This window comes from Amphiura filiformis, chromosome 8 (assembly GCF_039555335.1).
Source record: "Amphiura filiformis chromosome 8, Afil_fr2py, whole genome shotgun sequence".
Classification (NCBI taxonomy): Eukaryota; Metazoa; Echinodermata; class Ophiuroidea; order Amphilepidida; family Amphiuridae; genus Amphiura; species Amphiura filiformis.
This window is the reverse complement of record NC_092635.1, coordinates 50,615,354-50,629,194: the sequence shown is the minus strand read 5'-3', so window position 1 is coordinate 50,629,194 and position 13,841 is coordinate 50,615,354. Positions and strand designations below refer to the sequence as shown.

At 38.4% G+C, this 13,841-nt stretch overlaps 1 pseudogene; it reads right to left on the bottom strand.

Moving 5' to 3' along the window:
* Positions 1 to 516: 516 nt before the first annotated feature.
* LOC140159167 (lysosomal alpha-mannosidase-like) overlaps positions 517 to 13,841 on the bottom strand; it is a 90,732-nt pseudogene continuing 77,407 nt past the window's right edge.

Here is a 13,841-nt window from a genome sequence, read left to right as displayed (position 1 = left end):
AAAACAGCAGGAAATCCTGCAAAAGCAGGAAAATTCTCATGCCTGTGATTCAGCAGACAGCCGATTTGTCTTTATGTTAAATTCATGTTGCACAAAAATACTTTTGAATTTAGAGAACATGGGATCAGCGCTTTAGCTCTGAGGGCAGCATACCAGTTTTTTAATGGTGATCATCATTGGCTGTGCTACGCTGCACTGTTAGCTAACCCTCTATATCGCCCTCTGTTGCTTAATTATCATGCTGAATACCATCAAAAAATTGATATGCTGCCATCAAAGAGCTATGAATTTAACAAAAAGAAGAATTCGGATTTGGCTGTCTGCCAAACACATAACGATATATAATATCTGATGCCCCCACATCTTTCTTCTTGCACTTTGCATCGCTAAACATGATGATTAGGGCCCTGGTTAGTTGTAGGGGCCCTTTATTATTAGTATTAATAATTGGCGACTATTACCACTTACAATTAAGTTGTCGGAAGAAGGCCCATAACTAAATCTAAGCTGAAATCCATGAGGACATTTTTTCTCTCTCCCTCCCTCTGCATTTCTCACATGGATATAAACTATAGTAGGAATTCAAATTGAATGACCGCAGCTTTCAACAGCTGTATTCAATCCAACTGTGATCGTATATCGCGTATTTCAACTACAAACGCACAACCTTGGATGCAATGCTAACCAATCGTGTGTGTTGGTATGGTTGGATTCACTTCCACTTTACTCAAGCACAGTCGCACACGCTGGCGTACATCGCGCAGTGTACGCAAAAAATTGTCACGCTATTGAAAGCTGCGTTCATTTAAATGGAATTCCCACTATATAATCAAGATTTTTTGCAATCAAAAATTAATATATGATGCTGTTACTCTGATGTAATGAAATCCTCATTTGCGTTTGATAGTACATCTGAAAGTCCTAATCTGCATTGGTGTCAACTCCACGTCCATTGTGTCCATGTTAACGGGCAGAGGCATAGTATCTGGCAAAAATACACAGAGAAACAAAAAGTCAAAAATCAGTAATTCATTTTCATAACAAAACATAGGATTTCATATTGTTAAGAGTTTGGCAGAATGCCAAATAGCGATTTGTCTCTTTGTTGAATTCATGGAACGCCGGACTCTTGTTCTATAATTCATGAGAACTTATGCATAACATAAATTTAACAAGGAGACAAATCAATATTCAGCAGGGAACATTTGATGATGTCCTATCACCGAAAGTGCTTTTGTTAGGAAGCTGACCCTGTAACTACATCCCTCTTTAACGTACGTAAGTTTGAAATGTTGAAAATTCCAACCCAAAAGATCAACTTTGACCTATATTTTAACTAGATATTTACAATTACAAACTTAGTAGGAATTTTTACCCCTCGTTTTTACCCCTTGTTTATAGAACGTCATCAAACCTTTGGTTTGTTCCCATACAACAGTATCAAGTTTTCTATATTGCAAAACAATGCCTTCTATTTCTCCTATTGTGAACTCCAAAGTTTGATTGAAGCCCTTTTGGGCTATTCCAGTTGAAATCTATACACCCCATATGAAAGACATGACCTTAATCTCTTACACAGGGGGTGTGAATTTCAAATGAGGTTACTCATTTGAAATCTACACCCCTTGTGTGAGAGATAATAAGATCAATTCATCAATAAGGGGATGTGTGGATTTTAAATGGAAAAGCCAATATGAGGTGCTGTAGAAGTTAGTATTTTCTGCTAGTTTTTTTTTTATTGCACATCATCTTGATTATATAATAATCATTATGATTGATCATGGCCGTGTCAAACAGTTGACTATAAATCATCCCTATCTAACATGTGAAGTACTTCAGGCGATTCGCCAAGCGCAAGAAGAGATCACGCTTTAATATTGTTTTATTCTGTAAACAGAGGGCGACATTACAGATTTTTTAGCAGTAAAAGTTTTATACATGGATTCTACTTGACAATATGCCATGATCACACCAAGTATGCGATCCCACCACCTGGAAATCCTGTAGGATATTATACAGCAATAGGAGATTGTGATTGTGCATAATCATGGCATAATTTATCAGTGAAGGTCACCCTTACTTGTGAGTTGACTTTCAAGTAAGTCCCATGTGGACACACACTTGCAAGTAGTGTAATAATTTCATTGCTAGGTCGAAATTAAGTACTTTCAAAAATAGGCTACCGTCTAAACACACCTAATATCACCTCTAGAAGTATAGTTAAGTAATATTTATACAAACCAAATACAGCTTGACTTACTTGGTGGAGTTGGTGTACTACTGTCTGTTGTTTTCCATTGCAATCTTGTAGCATCTTTCAAGGCAACATTGGCTCCGAGAGAAAGTTCAGTGATACCGGTGATGTCGAAGCTTTTGAACAAGCCCTACAAATGCACAGAAAAAGTTTGTAGGAAAGTTGGATTGAAACTTTGGTTTTCACTGGTGTGCTCATCAGTGTGGCTTTAGAAACTCGAGGCTTGATCTTTGTGTTTGACAATTATGATCAATTAGGGTCACTCCTTCATGTAATTTTACACAAAATTAGGGTTAGGATTAGTGTTAGGATTAGCTTACACAAAATAATTACATGAAGGATTGACACAAATTAGTGTATGTGTGGCTAGTTCAGCTGATCAACAACCCTAAGCCTACCTCTGGGGTGGGGTGGGTTGTGGGAGCTCAAATTTAACCTATTTATTGGTATCAAATAACTAAAATAAGCATGAGAATGGTTTTTTTTTAAAGATTTCATACACTCCTAAATAATGAGAACCAATCATGAAAGTGTGTATGAAATAGATTAATAAATGCGTATCACTTGTTGCTCGAGAAATTGTACAAAATAATGCACTTGCACTTAGATGTAAATGCACTCCCCCCTTCGAATCTTGTGCATTAGATTCGTCAACATCTCAGTGTGCATGCATTATTTTGTACAAATTCACTCCCAACAAGTGGTACACATTTATAAAGTATTGGGAGCAGCAGAGCAGCATGATGACAGCTTACCAAGTACCAACTGCTCAGGCGACTGCAATTCCCATATTTAATACTCCCTGCCTACCTTGAGACTGACAGTTGCATTCTTTGAGAGGTCAGGATCTTCACCTTTCGCAAACTGGTGTTCCAAACGAATGAGGGCGGTGTTGTCATCCCATAACTCAAGTGTCAGTAGGTGAACATTAACTGGCAAATCCTTCATCAATAGGGTTTCCTAAATCAAAATAATCAAGAGAATGGTGATAAATCATTGTGTGCAAGTGCAAGACCACTGAGTGGCAGCGGCCCTTCCTGCCAGTCAGAACACAAAAATCACAGTAAAACCCACTATTTTGGGCAAAAAATGTCAAATTTTAAGGAATTTTACAAAGCTCTGTCCACTCTCTGTCATTTTCAGAGAGTAGACAGATTCGTGCCTGACATCCCTGTCAAGCAAGCTGTGTGGTTTGTAATTGGTTACAATCAGTGCCGCCGAGAGCTATTACGGGCCCGGGGGCAATCTGAACGCACGGCCCCTTTGATCAGTGATGACGGTGCAGGACTTCATAATAAGTGTGTGTATGTTGGGGGGGGGGCAACAGTGGCATAAATTTCTTTGTAACATGGGGGAGGGAGGTTGGTGTAAAATCCTTGAACATATGTTGCAGACGGGAGCGAAAGTAGCAAAGCGCGCACAAATTTGCAATTTGAACGGTATTTTGCTCCCATATTAAGTTTCTCTGAACAACTGCCACGCGAAGTGTAAAAAATTTGCCAATTTAAAGCCAATTTGAAGCTAAAATGATCCAAGTATGAACCGGTGAATTATGCGCGCCAAGCTCGCAAAAATTTGTAATTAGAATTCATAACCTCATTAATAAACGCGATGCGTGCGATCCAATCATATTTTATTATTTGCGTAAAACGCGAACGCAAATCGAGGTCATTAATATCTCACAATTGACCGCAAAATGCGTAATTGTTCCAATGTCGCACACAATTGACTTCTGCGTCTGCGGTATTGTGCGTCCAACAAACTGCTTGCTAGCGCTGGCTGCGATTTGGATTGCGCGCTACCATATTTGCACAGATTGTGATACGCACTTTTGTTATTGGTCGTTCTGTTTTAGCCTGATCGATTTTTGGCAAGGGAAGATGTAAAAATCATCTATTTTATAAACATTTGAGCAAAATTTTGTGTAATTTTGTAAGGTGAAGAGATTAAAGTGACGAAAGTTATGAATGAGGTTAATAACTTTGCATCGGTAATATATGGGCATTGTGAAAAATCTAAACATTTTGCTTTGGACCTCGGGATATTCCTCGGTTCAAGGCAAAATGTTTAGATTTTCACAATGCCTCCAAATAACCGATCGCGCAGTTATTAACCTCTAATTAGCGACTTTTGCTCCCAGATTGGACATATTGAAAGAAACTCTGTGCGAAGCGCGGAAAAATTGCCAATTTTAAGGTAAATGATCATAATAAAGTGAAGGGCAGTAGGGCACAAAGCGCGTGAAAATTTGCAATTTGTGTTCCCACGATTAAGCTGTGCACTCCCCTGATTTCTCGTAGATTTCATTATATCGTGGATGATCATTTTGGCAAAAGCAAAGAGTAAATTCAAGTGAAATATTTATTAGAGTGTGTGCTTCAAACGCTATCTTGTATTTTTTTATAAAATGCACGTCTCTTTTCTATGTTTTTACGGGCCCGCACTTTTGTTTGGTTTTTATGGGCCGTAAAAGAGCAAAGAAAACATACCTTATAATGGACCCGAAAAGGCAAAGAAAAGAGACCGTAGTGGGCCCGTAAAAAGCAAAGAAAAGATACCATAGGCCCGTAAAGGAAAGAAAGGAGACCTTAGTGAGTATGTAAAAAAAACCTTAATAAGCAAAGAAAAGATATATAATGGACCCATAAAAAGAAAAAAAGAGACCTCGGAGGGCCCGTAAAAAGCAAAGAAGAGATACCTTAGGCCTAAGAAAAGAGACCTTTGTCGGCCCGTATAGTAAAGTAACGAAAATATGCCTTAATTGCAAGATATCTATTCTGAACCTTTTACGGGCCCCTGAGGTCCGCTTTCTTGGCTTTTAATGCCCCATAGTAAAGTATCTTCTCTTCACTTTTTACGGGCCCCCTAGGACCCCGGGCCCCGGGGTAACGACCCCGGTTACCCCCCTTGTCGGCGGCACTGGTTACAATAATGTAACTGAGGTACGCACCTCCCCAGTTATAAGGCCAACTAATTACGGGCAGTACAGAGTTAGTGTCCATCTGACATCCCTGTCAATCATCTGTTTGGTCCCTGATTCCCTGAGAGAGAAAACAGAGAGCGTACCACCAGTCAAAGTCCTCGTGTATTGTATACGTTGAGTTCTCGCATATTCATGAGGGCCGATTGTCCGATCGTGCTGTGTCAAACAATCACGCCAGCGCTGCGTGCCTTCGCGTATACGCGATAGAGCGTTGTGTGCTTTCGCGATTACGCGATAGACCATGAAAATTATCGGATGATGCGGAGACTTTGACTGGTGGTACGGGCTGTTTTCTCTCTCCTCTGTGGGTTTTACAAGCATAACTTAGCATAGCCCGACTAGGGAGGTGCCTAACTAATCACAGGCCATGCAGAGTTTGATTGTCTGACATAAACTAGGTTTTTGTTTTTTGATTTCTATCTGTTATTATAATACTACAATAAGTCACATCAATATCTGTTTAAACAAAAGAAATTGCTCCTTGAAGAAGGTCAACTCACTGATGTCTTATATTTTGATGCCCAATCCGATTCTCCTTGTGTGAACATCAGTGAGGGCGCCATAAAGACCTGTTCCCCGATGGTACGATGCATCGCAGCCGCCATGCCAGGAATGGAGAGTGTAACAAGATGTTTACCACGGATCATCAGACCATCCCCATATTGGCCGGTCTCATTGAGGGGTTCGCCAACACCACGGCTGTCATCTTTGAGACAACGACGGTGTACCTTATTGAGGATAAGAAATGAACTTTACATGTTGCTGTTATGTTATTTATATTGTGTAAAATATGCCAATATATTTAGGATAATAACAAAAAATATGATGAAAGCAGGCCTGTTGCCAACTAGAATCCAACAAAAAGGTCAACTTTTTATGGTAAAAATGTCCAAATTTCATGAAGGTCCAAATTAAAAAGTTCATAGCCCCAAAATTCCATTTTTAGGGGTGTGAAGTCCACTTTTTGGATGCTTTTTTTAGGGTCATAGAAAGGTCCACAATTGGAAAATTCTGTGTCTCCCAGCATTAATTTTAAAATGATACCAATTCCATTGCTGATAATTTCGGGAAATTAATTTTCACGGCATGAAATATTCACAATACAAAAAGAATCATCATTTGAAATCAATTTTTGTGCCATGCAAAGTTTGCAAAATTGATACATTTTCTTAATTTCCAAATCCACATCACTCACAAAAATTCACAAAATTGTCATGCGTACAAACCTTTCATGCTTTAGAGTAACAAGTACACCTATTACACTTATAAATAAAATAATAAATAGATAATAAATAAAATAAAATAAATTTCGAAATTTATATAGCGCTTTTTCCAGAGGATTCAAAGCGCTGTAATTTCGCTGCGTGGTGAATCATCACAATCAGATCGCATCAACTAGGCAAGTTGCAGCCGAACCCAGCGCAAACCTATCCGCACTTAGATTGTAACATCCACCCATTTTCTGCAGCTCCCCAAATTCCATTGGGTGAAGGAAGTTTTGATAACGAAACAACTAATCACCGATTTTGTTTTGACATACCATAAGTTCCATTGATCCATTCTTAAGACTAGCACCTCCTTGAGATCTATCATTCAATACTGTCAATTGCTTCTTGTCATCCTGAAACAAACAATACACATCATAAGAACAGTTTCAGATTTTATGTCTTTGGTTTTTAATCATCTTTTTCTTGTAGGCCTAATCAAATTCTATTAAATTTTGGTCGATTTTCAAAATAAACTTTACAATGTCAGGCACCACTAGTGGTTTTGTATAGGTTAATCCATTTTTAATTCTTTAGGGTAAATTTAATAGCAATGATATTTATAAGTGCATCCACAGATGAAAAAATATTTTTCTTTCATGACATTTTTAAGGAACAATAAAATTTTAAATAAACAATTAAAAACTTGATTGAAAACAGTGATGGCACTAGGAAATTTTCCAGGGAGTAATGTGGGGGGGGGGGGAAGTCAGAGGGGCAAATTAGAAAATTTGCCTAGAATTGATATTTTTTGCCACAAATAATGGGATTTTTAGTGTTTTATGTTTTGACTGAGAGAGACCAGGAGAGGGCAAACCCAGAGGAGGCTTAAAGGCATTCCTACAATGCACTATGATTGGGAAATTTGATCAATATAACCTAATTTTAAAGGCAAAGTCCCCATTGCCACACACACAAAATGGTAATTTTAAAACTGCAGCCAACGAGCTAATAGTTGAGACTTAGGACTGATATTTGATTTTCTTACAGGAAACATTCATATTGTCCCACTGCATTAATTTTATTCCTAAGTCTCGATGTTATGAATGTTAAATAATAGGATGAAAACACCAGATATTTGCACACAATTCCAATGCAAGGCATGATCAACTGTACCACATATGTACAAAAGCCAGACATACAAGGTCAGAAACCCCATTGGGTTGTGGGAATGTCTTTAAACATCCTCTGGGGCAAACCACAGAGAGGGCAAAGACTTGGAAGCAATATACCCATGCCCCCCTGTGGTACCACCACTGATTAACACTGAGACAAATATTCGTCTCAGGATTAACATACATATAATGGACAATGTTGTAGTATACAAATACAACACGTTTTGAGGGAAGTAGTCAAAACTACTGGTCGAGGTGTTGATGATTTGACTACTTCCGGCGCGACAGCGGAGGGAAGTAGTCAAATCATCAACACCGAGGACCAGTAGTTTTGACTACTTCCCCTCAAAACATGTTGTATTTGTTTTACTATACCTCATATTTTTCACTATCACGGCCTAAAATCGTAAACAAAAGTCAAAACACACACCAATCAACGTGACGGTCGGCATGGTAAAAGCTTAATATTTTGCTTGTAACCTGATTTTATTGCAGGATTTCTGTTCAATTAGTATTTACATTTTGACCTACATTATTCTAATTTTATTTTTAACTTTCCATAAATAACATTTTGTTTCATAGAACGTCTAATTCGTGTGTTATTATCCCTCGGTAATCTCGGCAAAGTAACTGTAGCAGACGCCATTTTCACGATAATCGCATCTTCAGAATCGCCGTTGTGTAGCATAACGCTACGTCTGAAGGAACGCTGACGCGCGGGTCGAGACACCGTGTGGTAGTAGAAAGTGCGGAAGTTTTACTACTTCCCGCGTTCAGCGTAATTGCACAGGCGCGTGAAGTAGTCAAAATACCGTGCATCGGACGCTGGTGTTATTAACCAATAAGATGTCGGGATTACCTAATAAATATTTATGAGGTATAGTAATATAATATTTACCATGATATATATCCTGCTGTTGACTGGGTAGTAGTTGCCTGCTACAGGTTCAGTATTATTGTATTTCCATGTATCTCTGTGGTTCAACCTATTCAGATTAGAGCAAAACAATGTCAATCAAAAAGTCAAATTGGGTGTGACACAACTTACATGATCTGCACTACAAATAATTGGTTGTTTTATTTTTTACAAAAAACAGAATCTTAGTCTCCTGCAGGAAACAAACCTTATCAGTTGCGTATACAGCCCTTTTTAAACGGGTGTGTGCCCCTCGGGTGTCAAAAAATAGAGAAGAGAAATTGGAGAAGAAGAAAAGAGAAATGCCTGTGTGCATGTGATTTTGACCAAATTAATCTCATATTTGACCATTTCAGCATTTAATAAAGCAAATTTATGCACGTTTCACACAAATTTGTTCAAATTTAAACCATATTTTACCATTTCAGCTTCATTATGTTATATTTACATGTTTCATGATCCTTTCTTAGCTACCAAGAAATTCACGCCCCCGGTTGCTGAAGTTCTGTATACGCGCCTGCTTATAGCTTTACATTTAAGTCAGGTAGTGTATTTATTTGATAACTTACTTTCTTTGCATCATTTCTCTTCCGTTAGCATCAGTGTACACATACTCATCAGACATTATATCTGTGTCAAACCTACTGATGATCTCCTTGCCAAAATGATCTCTGTAATATAATGCATTGAGTATTATTATTAATAAAATACAAGTCATCGTTAGGCAGGAAAAACCTGTGTGTCATTGGCCCCTGAACATGTTTAAAGCAAAACCTCCTATGTAACCTGTTGGCAGTTTTGTTTTAAACATGTTCAGGGGCCACAAGCACATAGGATATTTTTACTGCCCAACGATGAAGTATTTGTCACAAAATTGCTAATGATTGGGCTATTTCAGTTGAAATCCATACACCCCTATGGAAAACATGACCTTAATCCCCCACACACAAGAGAGTGTAGATTTCAAATGGAGTCACCATTCAGGTAACCCCATTTCAAATCCACATCCCCTGTGTGGAAAATTAAGATCTTGTCTTCCATAGGGGTGTCTGGATTTCAACTTGAATACTCCATTCCATCCAATCTATTCCATCCATCCATCCAAGCATTCTACCAGCGTATGACATTGTAAACTATGCAAATGACCATATGGGTATGTGCCGCAAACATGGGACTCATTTTTGGCCATTTGGTATAACAATTACCCGGTACCACTGTTTTTGGTATGTGGATGTGTAATTTTTTCATATTTTCCTAATGTTTCTCCCCAAAATAGCAAAATTTTGCCTGCTTTTGTTGTTTGAAAGGCCACTGAAGGTGGACGGGGAATTATTATAGGGTTCCAGAATTTTTGCTGCCAGTAATGGTCCAATGTTTGTGAAAAAAATCATTAAATTATTCACGCAGGAATCTGGCCCCAAGTAGCTTCGGCGCTCTGGCTTTTAAAAATACAGACATGAACCTTGACCTTTATACACCTGGGATACTCACCCAACAGGTATCGGTCCGACTGTCCACTCAAACTCAACATACGGTTGTCCTTTATAGAGCCTGACTACTTGACTGAGCCATGGCTGGAATGTTTGATGTATCTCTTGGACAACATCACCCTGTACACAATCAAATGAGACTTTGAGTTAGCATATTTTTTCATCTTGTTCTTAAAAATACCTTGAATCGGAAGTTCTGCGTTTTTTGTCAACCTTTCCATCCCTAGCAAACTGCCGACTAGCTGATCCTCTACCATCTACACATTGATAGTGTCTCATATACCACAGAATTCCGTCTACATGCATATATGCCTCTATATGCAAGAAACGAAAGGCAGCCGCCCTCCACTAAAACATTATCTGAGTTTGAGCAATCATTAATGATACAGGCGGCTGTACAAGCATGTATTGTTATTAATCTGTTTTAATGTTTTTGTGGACGGTGTCTGCTTTTTGTCTCTTTTGTCAAAAAAAAACTCATTTACAGCCATATATGCTTGTAGTCGGAATTTTAAGGAATATAGGAGCTCCATGCTTTTAGAAGAGAATTATATACTGGTCAAGTTTGTGGCTTCAGTCCCTGATTTTAAGGGTGGATAACCATCAGCATCACTCGCTCTATACCATTTAGTGTTGTTGAACAGTTTTTTGTTTTCCACATAAACATATAAGAACATTCATTCCTACGATACACTAAAATCTGACTTTTTATTAACTATTGCCCGTAATGGACGCAGCACTTACGGAAGTTGCACATTGCGTACTGCTTGACTGGCGCATGCTTTTGTGAATTTACGCAAGCAGGACTTTATTGAATCGCGCTGTAACAAAAAACAAATGATTTTTGCCTATTAAACGCCAAACAAACTTTAGTTATGGCAATTAACTTTAGTTATGGCAACAGACAGTAATTAATTGTTGTAATCTATTTCTATGTTACAACTTTTTCGATGCAAATCAAATACAGTAAGCCAAAAAATTAAGGTACCAGTTGTGTTCACCCCCGTATATCCTAAATAAAGATAAGTATGTCAAAATTAAAACAAGCAGCTAATACCTGTACTCATTAGCTCTGATTTAAGACCTCATTTGTTGAAATTGGTTGAGAATTGAAGAAACGGTGATCTAAAACCTAATGAAGAAATGAAATCAAAAGTTGCACTTTTGTGTTCTAATCAATGAAAACACGGCGCTAGTTTTAATCAATGGAAGCACTGCCAATAGTTCTCTTGTTCGCGAATGCTTAGTGTACAAATCAATAGGGTTTGAAATGGAGCAAACTGCAACTTTTAAATGGCCATCTTCCTTAGGTATTTGGATCGCAGTGTTTTTATTTCTAGAACAATTTCAACAAATGAGGTCTTAAATTCGAGCTAAAAGATGCAGCTATTGGCTGCTGGTTCCAATTATGACATAATTGTCTTAGTCATGCGCGTATTTTGGGGGGCTTTGGGGGCGCCAGCCCCCTGGGGTAAGAGCAGGGGGCGGCCAAAATGAGGGGGCGGGAGAGAAGAAGGGGCGGCAAAAACAGGGCGGCAAAAACGAAGGGGCGGCAAAAAGAATTAGTAAATAAAAAAGGGCGGAAAAATTTGATAAAGCATAAAAATTTTTGAAAAAATTGTACTATACATCAAAATGTGCTGCTTTTAGGGCGCTAGCGCCTGAAACCCTTTTTCTTTTCTTTTTTCCTCTTCACTTTTTCAAACGACCGAGAAAAAAATTGGGTCAACCTCTTCGGGCTGTTGAGGAAGGGGCGGCAAAATTGAATTTTCTTCAGCCCCCCAGGGTTGGGGCGGCCACCGTGCGCCACTGTTAGTGTTTTAGTTTAGGATATACAGGGGGTGAACACAACTGGTACCTTAATTTTTTGGCTTACTGTAGACAAACAAGGAAAAGGGAAGTAAATTGCTACTGATGTAAAATAACAGATACAATCTTTTACCATAGTATGGCCATATGAGTGTGCTATGTATATGTTTACTTACTGTAACCATTTTAATATCCACAGAATCTTTGAAGAGTGGAAATGCTTCACTTGAATTAGGTCTGAAGATATATGCCCCTGAAGCCTGGTGGCTAACATTGTTGCCAGTACTGCTATTGTACCAGTAGTATGACTGGGATACTTGTAGATTAGTGTTAGATCCAATTTCTGTTATGGATTTCAGTAGGCCTGTGGTTCCATCAAAGATGACTTGATAATGCTGGATATAAAAAAACACAGAAAAATTAAACAAGGAAATTAGGCTGGGCTTTATTACACATTATTATGGCACTCAATTTGTATCACTACTATGTGTGACTGGAGAAACACTAGTATTAAAGTATGAATTTTCACGGCAAAGTGGGGATATTTCGTCGTCTGCATCACATAATGTCGTATTTCAAAAAGGCTGCCTTGTGTGGTTTACGCACACACATACACATGTCCCTGTTTTGCACAATTTACCAGAAGGGGTGTGTGTGGACACGGTGGGGGGGGGTGGGCATGGTGGGTGTATGTGGGAGGTGGGGTTTGTAGGGTGGGTATAGGGGTATGCTACATTCACAACACTTATTCCGTGATCCACAGCCTCATCCCCCACTTTTCTCCAAAAAATTGGATAATTTTATACAACTGGAAATCTCTGGCTACATAATGTTTGTGTGCAAAATATTTCTTGCGGATTCATTTGCTTAGCAAAAAATATGGCCAAATTTGTATTTATGTTACTTACAGCACAGTGGCCTATAGAGCAATGTAATACACATAATCATGTATAACTCAGAAATGCAAAAGCAGAATCAACTGAAATTTTGGGAATACGCTTTTTTCGTGAATATCTACTTAAACATACCATACAAAGAAGATGCTGGAATCACAATAACTCCTATAACCTTAATTCACAATCAATGCAAGTGAAAAACAACTCGATCATTGGCAACACATATAACCCCACATAAATTTCTACAATATATTGTATTCTTTGCATTTTTATTTTTGCACTGTCTGATGTGGCCCTCTTGGGAGATTTTACATTGTCTGATGTGGACATCTTGGGTTTTACATTGTCTGATGTGGACCTCTTGGGAGATTTTACATTGTCTGATGTGGACCTCTTGGGAGATCAGTAATGAAAGAGCATATACCAGAATAAAGTCTATAAAGCCTTGGCTCGGTGCCCTGATTATGACGTACTTGCTTTAAGATCTAAAATATGCTCATCTGTCAATACAGAGTTCTTTAACCCCAATTGGCTTCTACATCCATAGAATGACCTTCGAGTATGTTGGGTACAAAAACTCATACTCCACAATTTCAGGTCAACTTTTGAGCTATGCACACTGAATGGGGGTTATTGAACTTGAGAGGAGATCATTTTGGTTCATAGTGTTGAACATTTCATGACAACTGTATGCCCTTTTCCATCTGCTATATTAAAACAGGACCGTACAGTACCTTAAACTCGAATTTCTTCACATCAGCTATCAACAGATTCAGCAATTATTCAACTACAGGATATATATACAGGTAAGTTTTTGTACGAACCAATAGGATTGTAACTTTGATTATTTTACATTTTCTCATGTAAGACTGGTGAACTTCATTAACACTAGCCAGCCAGGCAAGTAAGTTAAACAGGTTGCCAGTCAAATATTTGGCTTAAGTACTTACAAGCAGCACTTGACAAATGGGTTAATTGTGAATCTGGAAATCTTAGGAGGTCGCTCAAATATATGTGACCATCCACCACAACTGAGCCCGGATGTCGCCAGTGCCACTATTGAGATATGCTCTATTGAACTTAACAATAAACAATAGGAAACAAAGGATTTAT